Below are 18,438 nucleotides of genomic sequence, written 5' to 3'. Positions count from 1 at the left end.
TTAATATGTAAGCTTCTTTTGTTAGTGTTCTCTAAATTGTCCAAAATGCAACTGAAATCCACTCCTAATATCAAATTTCCCTTATAGACTTAGTAATTAAGTCTATATGTTTTCTAACTGTCCCAACCCCGATAGCTGGAAACCAGTATACATTTGCTAATGTACAGACTCTGTTCTTATATTTTACTATTACAATAGCCAAAAGTCCTTCCTTGTCTTCATATGTATAAGTGATTTGAGGCATGGTGACATTTTTTCCATAAGATTAATGCTCCCCTAGTCTTTTTCTTATATGACGAGTAAGATAATATTATAAATTCATTAGAGTTCCATGTGTAAGTATCATTTGTTTTAAAGTGGGTTTCTTGAAAGAATACCACTTGTGCTTTGTTTCATTTCATGTATCTTAATAAGTTTGAGTTTTTTCCTTGTATTATTTAAACCATTGGTGTTTAAGGATAGTATTGTTAAGTCCATTCCTATTAAGTAACGTTATGTGATATTTGTGGTGTGAAATATATTTGCAATACCTTATTATATATAGATTGTATATATAGATCTGAGGAAGCGTACTGGGTCTGGTACGCAAAAGCGCTTATCTTGTTCTGTTTTAACAATAAAAGAAGATCTTGTTCTGTTTTAACAATAACAGAAGGTTTTATAGCATCGTGGTGGTCTTCGGTCTGGTGTTTTTACCTATATATAGATTGTGTAACTTCTCGGTTGATATTGCTCATTGTGATCAGATTATCATTTTTAGATGAAAGACATAAATTATAACTTAGTTCAGACCAATAAAAAATAGATATTTCAAGATTAAATGTGTAGTAGCAAATAAACAAACATTTTGATAAGCCTTTTGGTAAACATGAAGTGATATATACCAAAAAAAGAGCACTTCACGACCCAAGGACGAAATGCCAACCAGAGCTGTAAACAAATCCTTTATTGGAAAGCCACCACACTTAAAAACAAGTGCTTTTGCTCGGTGCAATACCGAGCTTTTTCAAGTTCAATGAAAATGCAAAATATTCAAGTGTTATATACCAAACCTGGGTCACATAATATGCATAATTAATTAATTAAGTCATTAATTCATTAAGATGTTAAAGGGATATTCATGAGTTAAACACCAAAGCATGAAATTAGAATACTGATTCCCATATAACATAAAGAATAAAATGCAATAAATGTGAAGCCTAAAAACCATTGAATAAATACATAAATATGTGTGAATCACAACTTGTAAAACACTTCATCAATTAAAAAACGTAGTTCAACCACAATTGAATTTGGTGAAAAGTTCATCAACCAACTTAAACAATCTTGTGTTGTTCAAAAACTAAATATTACACAATTACTATTGTAGTTTAAGTTGTTATTAAAAATAATGAATGTTTAAAAATAATAAATATTAAAAATAAAATATTAAATATTAAATAGTGGCTTGTACCAAAGCTTAAACAAAAACTATACGTATGTAAAAAAATGTAAATAAATATATATATATATATATATATATATATATATATATATATATATATATATATAAATAGATGAATTCAAATATATTTAATAACTAGTGCATGTAATAATATGTTGCATGAAGGTCTACATTGGTCTCATCATGTAAAATACAATTAAACAAATCTATAGTAAACCAGGATGACTTAAAGGCTATAGTCGGGCAGTCCTTAACTTCAGAACACTACTGACGTTTATACTATCATTGAGCCCTGGTGGTTTACCTGCATCCTGTCTCAATTGCCACAAAAGTTCCCGGTACTCAAGTGTGGTCTCCCAGTCACCACCTCTAGCCTCAGGCAAAACTTGTTCTAACACCATAAATTTAAGGCTCATATTAGGACAGGAAACTCTGTGCTTGAAAAAGGCGTTCATTTCTTTTTGTTTAGAGATGTCGTATAAATGTTCATAAATACGCCTTCTAATGGGTCTCTCTGTCTTTCCAACATAGAAACTTGTACATACTGTGCATACTCCTAAATAGACTACCCCTTTTGTTGAACAGTTGGAATAACAACTAGATTTAAAAATAAATTTCCTAGATGGAATGTATAACTTACAATCATTAATTATAGCGTCACATTGTTTACAGGCACCACATTTGAAGGTGCCTAATTTACGTCTGTTTGTTGTGAAAATCAAACTGTCTTTCTTCTCAAATAGTTGTTTAAGATTTGTGTCCCTTTTCCTAACGAAACTAGGTTGTGTCTGTACTAGCTCATTAAGTTCATCATGCAGCGTGAGTATAGGCCAGTGCTTCCAAATAACATTCTCGATCTCAGGAGCATTAAATGAATAAGTATAAATGAAACTATTGTGCTGCTTTAGACCACTATCTGTTAAAGGAACTGGGCTAACGAAAGTCCAGTGCCTAATAACGGGGGGTATTTGGTGTCTCTATTAGCAATAATCTCATCAGCCAACCTTGTTAATAAAGATTCAGGGTATCCCCTTTCCAAAAATAACTTCTTCATAAATTCTACCTCATTAATGAAATCATCACTGTCACTACACATTCTGGCGGCACAAATAAATTGTCCCTTCACAATCCCCTTCTTTTGGTGAAAAGGATGTCCACTTTGGAAATGCAGGTAAGAGTTGGAAAAACTTGGTTTTTTAAAAAGTTTAGAAGAAAACACCTTTTTGGAATCGTCTTTGTATAAAGAGACATCTAAGTAGTGCAGCTCTCTTTCACTAATATTACAGGTGAAAGATAAAAAAGTGGTAGTAGAATTGAGGTAATTGAAGAATTCATGAAACTGTTATAACGGTCCGTTCCATAAAATACATATGTCGTCCAAATATCTTTTGTAATGGGCGAAAAAAGTGATATATACTTCCAATCCAATAAATGAAAAGAAAATCCATCTAATTGACTTTCATATCTACCAACAAGTAAAAAGAAGAATTTGTCCTATTCAAGCTACAATGTAAGATTTTACCTTTTTTCAATTGGAGATTTGTTGGATTCAAATAAGAGAAACAAAATTCAATTATTTATGAAACATATTATCTAAAGTTAAATGTACACAAAGTATGGAAATTATCTTCTAAAAATAGTTTTTAATATATACTATTACTTTTGTAAAGTAGCTTTCAATTTAGATTAGGCTTTCTTTCAGCATGTAACAGTATTTTTATGAGCAGTTAAATATTCATAAGATCAAATTTTAATCATATCTTAATGAAACTTGTGCTATGTACAAATGTAACCACTCTATGAGATTATCTGAAAGTCATTTATCTAGTATTTCTTGTATCTAGTGTATGAAATATTGTCAATTCTAATATAAAATTATACCAGTCAAATATAAACAAGAGAAGCAATTCATTTGTTACTATTAAATATCCATAATGGACCAGTGAGAAGTTTTAAATAACACAAAATTGAGTCAAGGCAATGCATGAACTAACAGCTTGTTATCTATTTCATTTGTTTTTCTTATTTCCAACTTTCATTTTTTATTGAATTATGCATAACAAAACTTTAAATCAATGTTATAACATCTTAATAGCCCTTAATATCATGTCAGTTTTCACTTTATTAATAAGTATTTGGTTATGAAAAGAGAGCTCATCTCTGTCTGAGCCTCAATTTCTATATATCTAGTTGTTTCCCTTTTAACAAGTTAAATATAAACAGAATACCATGACTTTTATATTAATTTCTTAGTACGTTCCTCTTCTGTTAGGGAACTATAGGTTACTTACTGTAATAGATTTACTGAAAGAGTCTTCTTCTAACAATCTGTAGTTAAGGCAATGTTCATATTTATAAGTATACTTTTATATTCATAAAAGTCTCCATAAAATGAACACCCAAGTTTCTCAATATTTTTACCAACTTCATTGTACCTACTGTAACTTTAACTATGCATCTTAATTAAAAAAAAACTTCTACAGTATTACAATGTTCAAACAGTTTTGTTCAGAATGATGAATCAGAAAATTGTTTGTAGATTGTAAGAGAAATGCAATTCCCTTTTAGATCTTTAAACTTCTTATAATGAATACAATTATTAAACAGTATGCTAGACATATTCTACACAACTCTTTGTATGCTTACTTTTAAACACTTTAAGCATGAATGATAAGATAGTAGTTTTATGCATATATTAATTTCTGATGAATGTAGTTTCTGAAATATTACTTAGTCTGTTGCTCTAATCATGGGCATGACCAGTTACCAAATCAAACTGCACAGACATTAAACAATAGGATCTATTATGGTACAGATCACCATCAGTGTTTTGTCTATTAGTGTACAAACCTTCATTCAGTTTTCTTATACTTGTGTGTTTTTTTATATACTTTAATACCCTCATAGATCAAACAATATCTGCTTTATAAAGATTCTGGAGTTATAGCATTAAGTTTTATAGTCACACCCCCCTTCTTTTTTTAATAGATAAGCCCTAAAATTCCTTTTAATAAAGAAGATAATTTAATTAGCCTCTATTCCTTTATATCACATATTCAATGGATTATGTATTACTAAGATTCTTTTCCTTCCTAGCTGTTCAGACTTGATCATTAAATCTCTAGAATGCTGCATACACATATGGTCAAGTCTCGCTGCTGGGAAGCTAATGAACATAATTTGGCTGTACAGATGTTCTGCCTTGTCCTAATAACTTTTGCTTAGTCTAAATCTAAGAAACAGAAATGTCCTTTGTTAGTTTATAATACTTTTGTATGCTAAATAATATACAGACCGTAATAAGTATTACAGAAAACAATCTATTTCAGCCTTATCTACTGCTGCTCTTCACATCCTATTTTTATGATGGCCTAGCAGTCAAAATGCTTTCATTACAACTTGCAGGGTGCAGGAGAGTAGATATGAAGACTTGTAACAGTAAGGTGATGTTATCTGTTTACATTTTCCGCATATGGAAATGCTAAATAATGAGTAGATATTCTTAAGGAATTCTGGATTCTGAGGGTAGTTTTGTAATTCTCTGTTATCACTATTTTTATCTGTCTAACAGTATACTTTTATTACAGACAGTTGCCACCTTAAATTCTTCTCTTCTATCTAGGAATTATGAAAAGGAAGGGGAAAGTACGTGTATATGTTAGTATGCTTTCCAATGCCATTGCACTGTTTCACTTGCTACTTATATAGCACTGAAACCCAATTTCTGTTATAACCTAATCAGGGAAATGCAATTAATCAAAAAAGAAAAAACACATTGCAATTCACGTCCCCTAAGGTTTGTAGCTCAATGGAGTACCTAGCGAAGATGCAATGTAAGCAACTTACAATTAGTTGATGCTGTCTTTTTTTTTTTCTTGTCACTATGTAAACCTCAAACTAGCCACTAAGCAGCACATTCTAAATTGAATACTTTGAGGTCAAGTGTATGAAAGATGTTCATGTTTTAATTTTTTTTTTTTAAGGAAATGTTTATGTATGCACGAGGATATTTCAGTCAGAAAGTAATCAAAGTGCAGCTATGCAAATCTATTCAGTCTGGCACAATACTTTTTTTATTTTAAAGCCTGGAAGCCATTAATTCTCTTCTTCTTCTTCTTCTTTTGGCTTTTCCCGGTTAGGGGTCGCCACAGCGGATCACTGTCCGCTCATGATTGGTAGTGGAGTTTTACGGTGTCGAGTTGCCAGCCCGGCACCCAACCTTCCACACACACACACACACACACACACACACACACACACACACACACACACACACACACACACACACACACACACACATACACGCGCGCGCACGCACTCATGCCTAGGGCTAATTTAATGTGTCCAATCCACCTACAGCATGTCTTTGGGATGTGGGAGGAAACCAGAGCACCTGGAAGAAACCCACACGACCACAGGGAGGACATGCAGGCTCCACACAGAAGGCACCCCAGCCAAGGATTGAACCGGAAACATCTTGCTGTGAGGCAACAACGCTAATCTCTGCACCACCATGGCCGCCCTATGGAAGCCATTGATTCTAACTATTATAAATGATTTTATTTTATATTAAAAAACCCAACAAAGCCACTTATGTATAAATCAATTCTGCTGTTTGTCACCCAGCAAACAAATGTATTAGTCAATTTACTGGCTAATAAAAAGGGTTTTATGAAGATGCAGTCAATCATGTATACCATTTACTTGTTACTAAATAAACTGCATAGTGACAGTTAAGCTTTCTATTTTCTATTTGTTATAGTGCTAATGTTGTATTAAATGTCTAGTTTTTAATTTGATTTCAGAAGCATCATTTATTAACAGATGTAGAGTCTGAGCTTGTATTAAATAAACATATATAGATCAGTAAAAAGCAAGAATACCACAGTATATTGTAGACAATGAAATAAGTTAATTTTTGTTGTAAGAACCAGATGTCTATATCTTTGTTGAGTCTTTGAGAAATTTGAGAGTTTGGTTTTAAGTTCAGTTCTTTGTTTCTTTTTCCTTACATCAGACCAAGGGCCAGATTTACGAAAGCTTGCATGGATTGCAAGAAGAGTGTAGGAGCTCACGGAGGCAATATGTCTGCCATGCGATATAGGAACAGTCAGCAGGGGCATGCACTAGGGCTGCTAAAGCTACTCTTGCATGGACTGCGTAATGGTATGCAAATTGTCTCATTTGCTGCTGAAAGCTATGCAAATGAGATAAATTTGCAATCCAAGAAACACTAACCTGTCCGTGGAAGATTAGTGTTATCTGCAGAAATATTCTTCGTTGGTAACAGAGTACCATTCTGCAAATAGCTAAACTGAGCTATGACAGCTCCAAATAAAGGATGCATACAGTTGAGGAAGCATGCCAATGGCCAAATATAAGGCCATTTGCATTTATAAATGTTTAAAATTATTAAAATCTAACTTTTTTCCCCTGATCTCCGATGTTTAAGCATAGCGCAGCACCGCGTAAACGTGCGGCGCTTTAAAAAGCAAGAAAATAATTTAAAAATAGCCAAAAATAGCCATTTTCAATAAAAAGCTTATCCTGCCATGCAGGTGAATGACAGGCTGAAGACAACATCACCACTGAGTAGTGGTTGCTGAGGGGGGAAGCTCAGTGTGAGAGATGTAATCATGCATTAGTAGGCAATCCTATGCAAATGAAGATAAGGATAGTGAATCCCAATTTTCCCCAGCATGTGAGCGACGTCCCAAGAGTGTAAGTGTAGGAGTAGGTGAGTAGTAGAGTAGAATATAGGTAACATCATGAGGGGGTGTGTCAGAAAGACTGTATGCCTATTGGAGCACAGTGTCTTGTGTTTGCCCTGAGTTGCTCAGGATTGCAAGAGGCGTGTCTACAGTTGTCCTTTTTGAAAACCAGAAACCAAAGGCATACACTGTGAATATATCTGAAATTTCTTGCAAACATGCACACAGCATGTGTACGCATGTGCGCTCGTGTGTGCACATGTGCGCTTGTTTGCACGGCGCTGCCCTGAGCTGAAACAGAAAGGGAAAAGGAAGAAAAAGAAGTAGTAGGAAGTTAACTAAGGAGAACTAGCAGAGCTGCCAGGTGAAATATATCAGAATCAGCCAATTACACAGGTAGCAGCCTAGCCCAGCCCAGCCCAGCACTTCTTGCAGGCACGCTGAAGACTTCTGTCTGACGATTCTTTGCTGGGGTGCCTTCTGTTGAGTGTGTTTGTTCTCCGTGCCTGCGTTTGTTTCCTCTCCCTCCCTCGGTTTCCTCCATTTAAAAACAAAACATGCTTCTGGGACCTTTCTCCTCCTCCGCTGAAAACAGGATCTGTGGAACCTAGTTGGACTTTCCTGGTCAACAAATGTTAAATAAAATAAAATAAAATAAACTCTGCAAACAGCATTCTTCCCTGTTTTTTCTAAAGAACTCTGCAACACTGCAGCATACAAAGAGGGAAAGCTTAAAAACTTTAAAGTCAGACAAAATGTTAGGGGCTGCTCTTGCTATCATAAACCAACATGTGCAGGGTGCTGAGGGTAGTGATGTTGTGAATGCTGCTGAGCAACCCACAGTGAGAAGACGGAGAAGATTGTACAGACCCAGGGTAACCTACCAGGGGCTACATGAGCTGGAGATAGTGGAGTGCTATAGGGTGGATAGAGTCCTCCTGCAGCGAATTGTTGAGCTGTGCCGGCCATGCCTCACACACAGAACCATCAGAGGGGAACCCATCCCAGTGGATACCAAGGTATGTGTTGGCCTAAAAATACTAGCTACAAGTACCTTCCAGAGATTAACTGGTGATATGATGGGGATTTCACAGGCATCAGCATCCAGGGTACTGCACTAGTTCCTGGATGCCATGTCAGCACATGTCAGTGAGCACGTATATTTCCCCAATTCCTGTGAGGCATTGGCCAGCAATATGCATCTTTTCCACCAAATAGCAGAATACCCTGAGGTAGTGGGTGCAATAGACTGCACACACATACTCATCAAAGCACCAGCTGGTGAGCGGGGTAGGGTCTACATCAACCACAAGGGCTTCCCCTCCATCAACTGCCAGGTTATGTGTGATGCCCAGGGCATAATAATGAATGTGTGTGCTGGCTGCCCTGGAAGTTATCACGATTCCCACATCTGGCATCTGACACAGCTGTACCAGAGATTTGCCAAAGGGGTCATCCCTGATGGTCACCTAGTGGGGGATGCTGGATACCCACTGGAGCCGTGGCTGATGACACCCATCAGAAATGCACATACACCCGAACAAGAACTCCATAATGAGGCACACGCACAAACAAGAAACATAATTGAGCGTGTGTTTGGGATGCTCAAGTCACGGTTCCGGTGCCTGGACACATCTGGTGGAGCCTTGCAGTACTCACCAACTACATGTACCCAAATTGTAATGGCATGTGCCATGCTGCACAATATGATCCTGTGGAAACAGCTGCAGCAGGAACAACATGGGGCAGGGCCAAACAGTCCCCCACCATTGCCAAGGCCTGCACAGGCACAGCATGACTCAGAGGAGGAACAACCTGAGCCTGCCCCAGTAGGCAAAAGGAGGTGTGCCCAGTATGCCCTGGCCTTGGCAAAGAGGCAACGCATAGCACATACACTGACTCAGTAGGAACCCTGGAAATGACACCTCTCTCTGACTCGCACATACAGTAAAAGGGATGCCTAACTTAACACTACCTGTTTTCAAACATACATAGGGAGTGTAATATGTGCATTCGACATAGGCAGCCCTGCAGCACCACCTGAGGCATGAGTCCCTATTTTAAGCAATATAAAGCACTGCTAAGCAAAATTTACCAGTATTGAGCATATTTAAATAAAATTGTGTGTAGCTGCACACTGCGCGATCCAGGGCAATGTTGGGCAAAGATGGGAAATGTTGGGCAAAGTTGGGCAATGTTGGGCAAAGTCTGGCAAAGTCGAGCAAAGTCGGGTAAACATGCTCACACCTGCTTTACTGTTCCTTAACCAGTCAGGTCTACCCAGCAGGAAAATAAAAAGCAGTGATAGGGCTCAAACTCAGGATACTGTGCACTATAGTCACAGTACTGAACCACTAAGCCATGACAGCATTTCACTGGCACAGACACAACTTAAGTCACTCACACATACCAGTTGGGGGGGTCACATACCTAACAGTCACAGCCAGCAGGACAATTGTAGACAAACACAAACACAAACAAATGCTGTATCTTGCCCTCTGAAGAGGCATATGAGTAATGTCCCCCCAGGCCTATGCAGACAGATAGCAGGCCAGACAGTGTGATGTGGGTTGGGTAGGCTATGAAGTCACAAACTAATATGCATGTAATTGGAAGCTAAGGTCTGTAGTACAGTGGTATGTCTCAAGCCAGTATGATAGGCAACAGTACAGACTGAAATGGAGTACCTGACATAGCAGTGCAGGCCTAACAAATGTGTAAGTGTCAGGTGTACCCCTCATGTTATGTACACCCACAGTAACAATCAGGTGTGCCCCCCCTGGGTAGAAATGTACAAATAATAGCTGCCCCCCCTTTATGTAGAAATGTTGATAAGTCTATGCAAATTGACTCATGGAAGCCCTGCAGGCACAGCGTGCTTCCTGTCAATGTACAACACAAAGGTGAGCCCTGAAGTAAAAACCAACTTGATTTTTCACACACATATAGTATATATGCCCATAGTGGGCATGCTCACACACTTAAACAAATTTAGCAAATTTCAGTCAGCTGCATACTAAAGGGTCATACTGGGCATGCTCACACACTTAGGCCATGTCTGAGTACAGCAGTGGGCCACACATATCTGGCAGTTGCAGTTCTTACTCCAGACACTTGTCACTATTCACCAATCCTGTCTTGCACACACAGTGATATGAAAACAGACCCATATAATATATTGGACTCCTGTCATAATCAAACTATGTACTACAGGTACTTAAGTTGTTCAATGAAAGTGAAAATGCAAAGAAGATCAATAAATCTCCGCTCAGTATCATCAAGAAACAATGAGCACTTCTAACATTATCCAAGCCATGTTCTGGCAAAAATATTGCCAGAGTCCATAGAGAACCATGAAGCTTTCTTTCGATATGTCATAAATATCAATGTAAACTCATATATGTTCTGAGTCAGTGCAAAGTGTAAATGAATACATGTACATGACTGACATTGCCAACATCTTGCCAAACAGGTTCATACATATTTATCCCCCTCTCACTGACAAAAGGGCCCATTACCATACCCAGAGATTGTGAAAACCCAAAAAGCACATATACAATGGTTAAACAGCTCTATCCAAACCTAAAAACATGGCATCTATGGGATGACATGGTTTTCCTGGCTGTGTCATATGTGAACTCCAAAACAAACAGACCCTGCACCTGAACAGTCTGTTGAGACTCACCCTCTGTACAGGATATGAAACTGTTGAATGGGTTACAGCAACGTTTGGCACACTCCACAAGTGTCGGTGCACAACAGACCATGGAAACTATAGTCTTATAAGCCTAATAAGCCTGATCTGCAAGGCCATGGAGTCCATCATTATGGAACTCATAAACAGAGCTTCTGGGAGCCTACAAACACCCAACCCTACCCATTGTGGTTTGGCCAGGGGCAGATCATGGTTCCTAAACCTGCTAGACAGTTTTCAAGGCAGCCACCCAGGACATACATCAATGAAATGAGCTCCACACGGCCTACATAGACCTTGAAAAGCCCTTTTCCAACATCCCACAGACATGTTGTATCCACAAAATCAACAACCTGTGCATAAACACGTATGTCATCTGATGGATTGCCAACTGGGGCACAGATAGATCCTACAAGGTAAGAATTGTGGTCTCCTGTTCAAGCTGGTAACAACTGCTGTCCCCCATGGCTGGTCTATACTTTTCAGAAATACAGTCAAACACATGAGGGCTATGTTTAGCAAAGTTTGTGGATGACTGCAAAAAAGTTGTCATAATCAATGTTTGGGACAACAGAGACATCCTGAAAAGGGGTCTCAGTCAGACAGATGTGATGTCAAAATTATGGCCTCCCGCTACAGTCATACAAATACCACATAGGTGCCAACACCCTAAATATGGAGGTAATAATAAGGGCTCTATGGACACATGTGGATAGACATCTCTACTTCCAGAAACACATTCACAAAGTGGTTAGAAAATCATGCTATGTGTTCCCACAAGTTGCCAAGGTCATTGCATGTAGGTCAAAGGAGGTTCCCTCTACTCATCAGTCATCAGACACATCAGAGAGTATCACGGCACACTTGCGATGAATCTGACTAGGCACCTTCAGCAGCTGGAAAGACCACTGAATGACTTCAACAAGAAGATTACTGGCCCCAAACAGTTGCCCCATGCAACAAGACAGAATTTAACTCAATCTGTACTCTGTTGCATACTGTCTACTCATGTGATCTCTGCCCAACAAACAGGTCCATGTCCAATGCAGAACTGATGTACATGCGCTATCTGAAGTAAACCCAAGCTCACTGTGCCACATGCTCTAGGGCTATCATCATCACAACAATAAATAGAACATGCTGGAGGGATATATTACTAACTCACAGACTTCCCTTGCTTTGGAACAGGCTCCCAACCTACATTAAGCTGAGTCCCTAACTGACACTCTTCCAGAGGAGCCTTGATGAGTGTATGTGAAACTGAACTGTCACACCATGGATCACTTCATCAGCTATACTACACAGAGGCCTAGGGAACTAACCCCATGTGTGGTGATAGCTGCACACTCTGGCCATACTAATATATGACTTCAGGCAGATAGCCTATTACCTACCTATGTACCTATACATATATATATATATATATATATATATATATATATATATATATAGGGGGAACACAGTATAATAAGCCAAAGATGGATGGGCAGAGATGTGTGTAAGAGAGTGACCATGACAGGGAGCCATCCAGGACTGTCCCACCCAGCACACATCCCAATAACACAAAAGACATGAGGTGCACATCTCACCCACTGTACATAACAGCCATCAGTATCTGTAAGCATTACAGTGTATGTGGTCCATGTGCCTGCTGTACAACATGACTGTACAATGAAGTACACATCTACTATCTGTAGACATGTACCTGTCACATAGGTTCATAGGTATGTAGTAGACTATCTTCACGAAGGCATATATTAGCTTAGGCAAGTTGTGCAGCTTTCACCACCCCATTGGGTAGTCTACCAAGCCCTAGTTATAATAGTTAGTACCCTAAGCCCCTTTCTAGTGGGGCTGCTGATGTGATGCCTGACATGAATTGTCTGTTTCCCATCCACTCATTAAGGTTCCTATTGAAGAGTGTCAGTGAGGGGCTCTGTCTGATGTACATTGGGACTCTGTTCCACAGTAAGGCAAGTGTCCGGGATGGTACTCTATCCCACCAGCATGTTGTATTCATTGTTGTGATGAGGTTCATATCCCTGGAGTGTGTAGTGTGACTCAGTTTTGTTATCCGTAGATGGATCATGTTCAACAGTTATGTGTTGGACATGGCTCTGTATGTTAGGCAGAGTGTGCCTCTGAGTAGGCGGTACACAACAGAGAACAGATGTAGTTTTACCAGTTGTGTTGCATAACACAACTGTTTGAGGCCAGTAATCCGCTTGGTGAGGTACCTCTGTGGTCTCTACAGCTGATGGATATGCTTAGTCAAGTACATCCAAACTGGTGCATTGTACTGAATGATGGATCTGATGACTTAAGAGTAGAGGGCCACCACTACCTATTTTGATCCTGATGCAAACCCTTTGTTGAGTAGGTGGGCCACATAGGATTTCCTAATCACTTTGGCAACATGGTTGTCAAAGGAAAGATGACTATCTACTTGTGTCCCCAGATCCCTTATTATCTTGTCAGTTTTAAGGGCGTAACACCTATGTGGTAGTTTGTGGGTACTTTGTTTTCACCAAAGGGGATTACTATGCATTCTTCCACATTGAGCTTAAGGCCATGATTCTGACACCACACATCTGTCTCATAGAGTCCCTTCTGGAGAATATTTGTGTCATCCAGGGAATCTGTTATGGCAAACACTTTACAGTTCCCAGCAAACGTAGTCAACCACAACCCTCCTGTGTTGGCATGTACTTTTGAGAAGTCTATACCAAACAGGAGGGACCCCAGGACTGAACCCTGGGGGACACCAGTTGTTACCGGTGTAGAGTCTGACATGTAGCCAGCAACTCTTAATTTGTGGGAGCTATCTGTGAGCCAGTTTGCAATCCATCTTGTGATGTATGGATTCATGCCCAGGTTGGTGATTTCATCTATGATACCTGACTGGGGAATGGTGTCAAAGGCCTTAGCGAGGTATAGGTAGGCTGTGTGGAGCTCATTTCAATCATCTGTAGCCTGGGTAGCTGTCTCAAAGAAATCCACCCAGTTCAGGAGGCGTGATCTGCATTTGACGAAGCCAAACTGGGTGTGCTCAACTATGTGAAGGTTTCCAATATCTTTATTGTTGACTTCCATTATGATTGGCTCCATTGCCTTGCAGATCAGACCCATCAGGTTCATAGAGCATGAATGCCAAGGGTCTTTTGTGGCCCCACCCCTGTGGAGTGGGAAGAACATTGCTGTGCAACATTCTATGGGTACATATCCTGTAGAGAGCATGTAGAGAGAGGATTAAGTATCCTTGATGAATATGGATACATCCCCACCCTATGTGCTATGATCTAGGTTCTGATGCTGGAAGGTATGGAATGAGTAGTATCCTGGTAGTGCTGGTGTGCTCTCTGGAGCCTTGAACTAGGTTTCTGTTACTGCACAGATATCAATATTCTCCATACTGAGGAGTGCCTCGAGTGTGTGCATCTGGAGGCTGAGACTTCTGGCAATGAGTAGCATTTAGCTCACTTTGTGGTTATTTGTGTTGGTTACAGGGTTTGGTTTGTCCTGGGTGACCGGTGTTCCACACCTGAAGTCAATGCCTCATTGGTCTGATCTTACCATAAGCTAATTACCCTACATATCTACATTCTGCCCCCACCCCCCATTAAGGAAAACATGCTAAAAAATATCTCCAAAGACAACTTCATGATTCTTAAGACAGAAGTGGTGAACTTCAGGACACCCATGCAGATGGACAATATAGTTACTACTACTGTATCCTACAAAATTGCACTTTATAAGCACTTACATGAGTGCATGGATCATGCTATCCCAAACAGAACCAAGATGCTATCCTCCAAGAAAAGGAAGCCAATCTGGTGGTCCCCTGCCATAAACAAACTGCAGAACGGAAGGAAGAAACTGTTGCAAAAGTGGGTAAAACCCATGTGTGGAGGAGCTCTCTGGTCAGCCTCAGTAAAAAGCTGCGATCCCTGATAAAATCCTCCAAAGTTAGTTATGAAAACAAAATCACCACTGATTCTAAAGACAACCACAAAGCATTCTATAGCTATGTCAAGAATCACAATGGCAGCACTCAGATCTGCTCTGATTTACAGCACAATGGCACTAAATATACAGACCCAACTGATATTGCCAACATCCTGGAAGATAGGATCACTGCTAACTTTACCCCCTCTCACCCATGAAAGAGCCCATCTCTATATCGGAAGAATGCAAAGTTGCTGTCATCATGGCTGCACAGGTGAAAACCACTCTCCAAAGCCAGGAACACAGCATCCATGGGACCAGATAACATCCCAGGCTGTGTTCTACATGAACTACAGAATGAACTGGCACCACACCTAAGTACCATGTTCAATCATTGCCTCACCTCAGGCTTTGTGCCTACTGAATGGCGCACAGAGACAGTTATCCCACTACACAAGGGGGGAGCCACCACGGACCCCGGGAACTAGCGCCCCATTAGCCTGATGAGCCTGGTCTGCAAGGCCATGAAACATATCATCATGGAACTTATAAACAAAGACATTGGCAATTTCCAAACTCTGGACCACAACCATTTTGGGTTTGTAAAAGGCAGATCATGTCTCCTAAACCTGATAGACTTCTTCAAAGCAGTCACCAAAGCTGTAGGCAAGGGTAAGGTGGTTCACACAGCCTATCTAGATCTTGCCAAGGCTTTCAACACCATCCCCCACTCTGGATTTATAGATAAACTCACTAAACTAGGTATAAATCCCAATGTCACAAGATGGGTTGCCAGCTGGCTCACTGACAGAACCCACACTGTGAAAGTAGCAGACTCCAAGTCCGACTTCAGACCAGTGACAAGTGGAGTACCACAGGGTTCAGTCCTATGTCCTGTCCTGTTTGGTATCTACTTCCCTGAAGTACAGGCTAACACAGAAGGTCTTTGGCTAATGAAGTTCCCAGATGACTGCAAACTAGGAGCCATAATCGAAACTACTAACAATGTGGACATCCTACAAAAGGGCCTCACTGAGACAGATGCCTGGTGTCAAAGCCATGGCCTCAAGCTCAATGCCAAAAAGTGCATTGTCATCCCCTTTGGTAAAAAACTCTGTACCCATGAACTACAACATAGGCAGTAATATACTTAACACTGAAAGTGTAATAAGAGACCTTGGGACACAGGTGGTCAGTAGACTCTCCTTTGATAATCACATTGCCACAGTAGTCAGGAAATCCTTCAATGTGGCACACCTCATCACAAAAGGTTTCTCATGCAGAAAAAAGAGGTCATTGTTCCCCTCTACTCATCACTCATTAGATCCATTATAGAGTACAATGCCCCTTTTGGTATGTACCTCACAAGACATCTCCAACAACTGGAAAGCCCGCAGAAATACCTCACAAAGAGGCCTCAAATACATGCTCTATACAGACCATCTCAAAACACTCCAGCTTTACTCTGTCGCATATCGCCTACTCAGAGGTGATCTCTGCCTAACATACAAAGCTATGTCAAACACAGAGCTGTTGGACATGCTCCACTTAAAGAAATCCCAATCTCTCTGAGCTTCGGCCCCAGAACCCGGACTAAAATACAAAAGGAGGGGGTGTATCCATTTTCATAAAGGATACCCACACCTCCAGGTTAATGGCACAGCACGAGGCCTCGGAGACCATCCAAGTGCAGCTAACAGTGGGCAAAGCTGCTTATCAGTTTGTAGTTTGCTACAGATCACCTACTTTGTCTCAGGACCCTCACTCAGCATTCCTGAGAACACTGGAAAATATAAAGGTCTTACCAAACACCATGATATTAGGAGATTTCAACTACCCAAACATTGACTGGGAGAATTACTCAAGTACAAACTCCTTTGCCCAATGCTTCCTAGAGTTTATAAATGCACTGGAACAGCTGGTCACCATGCCCACTAGAGTTGACAACATACTGGACCTGATCATCACCAACATGGGGGATCGGTGTTCCACACCAGAGGTAAACCCCTCGCTGGTAAGATCATATCATAAAGTAATCACACTGGACATCCACATCCTGACCTCACCCCCAGTCAAGGAAACCACTGAGAAAAACTTTTCAAAAGAAAACTTCACACTCAAGACCGAAGTGGAAAGTTTCAAAGCCCCCTTGCTACAGGATAATGCTATCCAGTACACAGAATCCTTTACAAGTGCATTATATGAGCATCTACAGGGATGCATGGATCGAGCCATCCCAAGTAAAACCAAGACTCACTCCTCCAAAAAGAGGAAACCAGTCTGGTGGTCCTTGGCTTTAAATAAGCTATACAACAGAAGGAGGAAACTACTACATGATAGAGCAAAATTCCAAAAAGGCATCACTGATCAAGAAAAATTGACAAGGAATCTAAAGATAACCACAAAGCCTTCTTTAGCTATATCAAACATTTAGGTGGCAACTCTCAGATATGCTTTGAGCTACTGCAAAATGGCAAAAAATACACTGAACCAACTGACATTGCCAACATCCTGGCAGACAAGTTTAGTGCAAACTTCACCCCCCCTCACCCCCAAAAGGGCCTGTGTCCATCCCAGAAGAATGCAGAACCCCAGACATCATGGACATGCAGGTAAAAACAGCCCTCTCCAAAGCTAAGAACACAGCATCAATAGGACCGGATGGTGTACTAGGCTGCGTCTTACACAAGCTCTAAAAGGAACTAAACCCTCACCTAAATTCACTGTTTGGACTCAGTCCTACCACAGGCTATGTACCCAAAGAATGGCATACAGCAACAGTCATCCCGCTCCACAAAGGTGGTGCCACAACAGAACCTGGGAACTATCGCCCTATAAGCCTGACCAGCCTGGTCTGCAAAGCTATGGAGCAAATTATCATGGAACTCATAAACAGAGAAATTGGGAAGCTCCAGACACTGGACCCTACCCAATTCAGCTTTGTTAAAGGCAGATCCTGCCTCCTAAACCTAGTTGACTTCTTTGAAACGGTTGCCAAGACAATAGATGAAGGGAAGGTAGTACACACAGCCTACCTGGACCTCACTAAGGCTTTCAAGACCATTCCCCACTCTGGCATCATAGAAAAGCTTACCAGCTTGAACATTAACCCCTATGTCACGAGATGGGTGGCCAACTGGCTCACAGATAGAGCACACATGGTCAGAGTTGTGGGTGCCATGTCCGACTCTAAACCACTCACAAATGGCATTACACAGGTCTTGGTCCTGGGACCCCTCCTGTTCAGTATATACTTCTCTGAGGTACAGGCAAGCATGGGAGGACTATGGCTGACCAAATTCACAGATGACTGCAAACTGGGGGCCATAATCGACTCTCTGGCTGACACAGCCATCCTCCAGAAGGGTCTTATAGAGACAGATACCTGGTGTCAAAACCATGGCCTCAAGCTGAATGCCAAAACATGCATAGTCATCCCCTTTGGAAAAAACAAAGTGCCCACAAATTACCACATAAGTGGTAATCCACTAGGTACAGAAAATGTAATTAGGGACCTGGGGACCCAGGTAGATAGTAACATCTCCTTTGATAATCACATTGCCAAAGTGGTTACATATTCTTTCTATGTAGCCCACCTAATCACAAAAGGGTTCACCTCTAGATCAAGAGAGGTCATTGTGCCC

The sequence above is a fragment of the Protopterus annectens genome, chromosome 1.part0 (genome assembly GCF_019279795.1).
Source record: "Protopterus annectens isolate FY-2018-M chromosome 1.part0, PAN1.0, whole genome shotgun sequence".
Lineage (NCBI taxonomy): Eukaryota > Metazoa > Chordata > Ceratodontiformes > Protopteridae > Protopterus > Protopterus annectens.
This window is presented reverse-complemented; position numbering follows the sequence as displayed.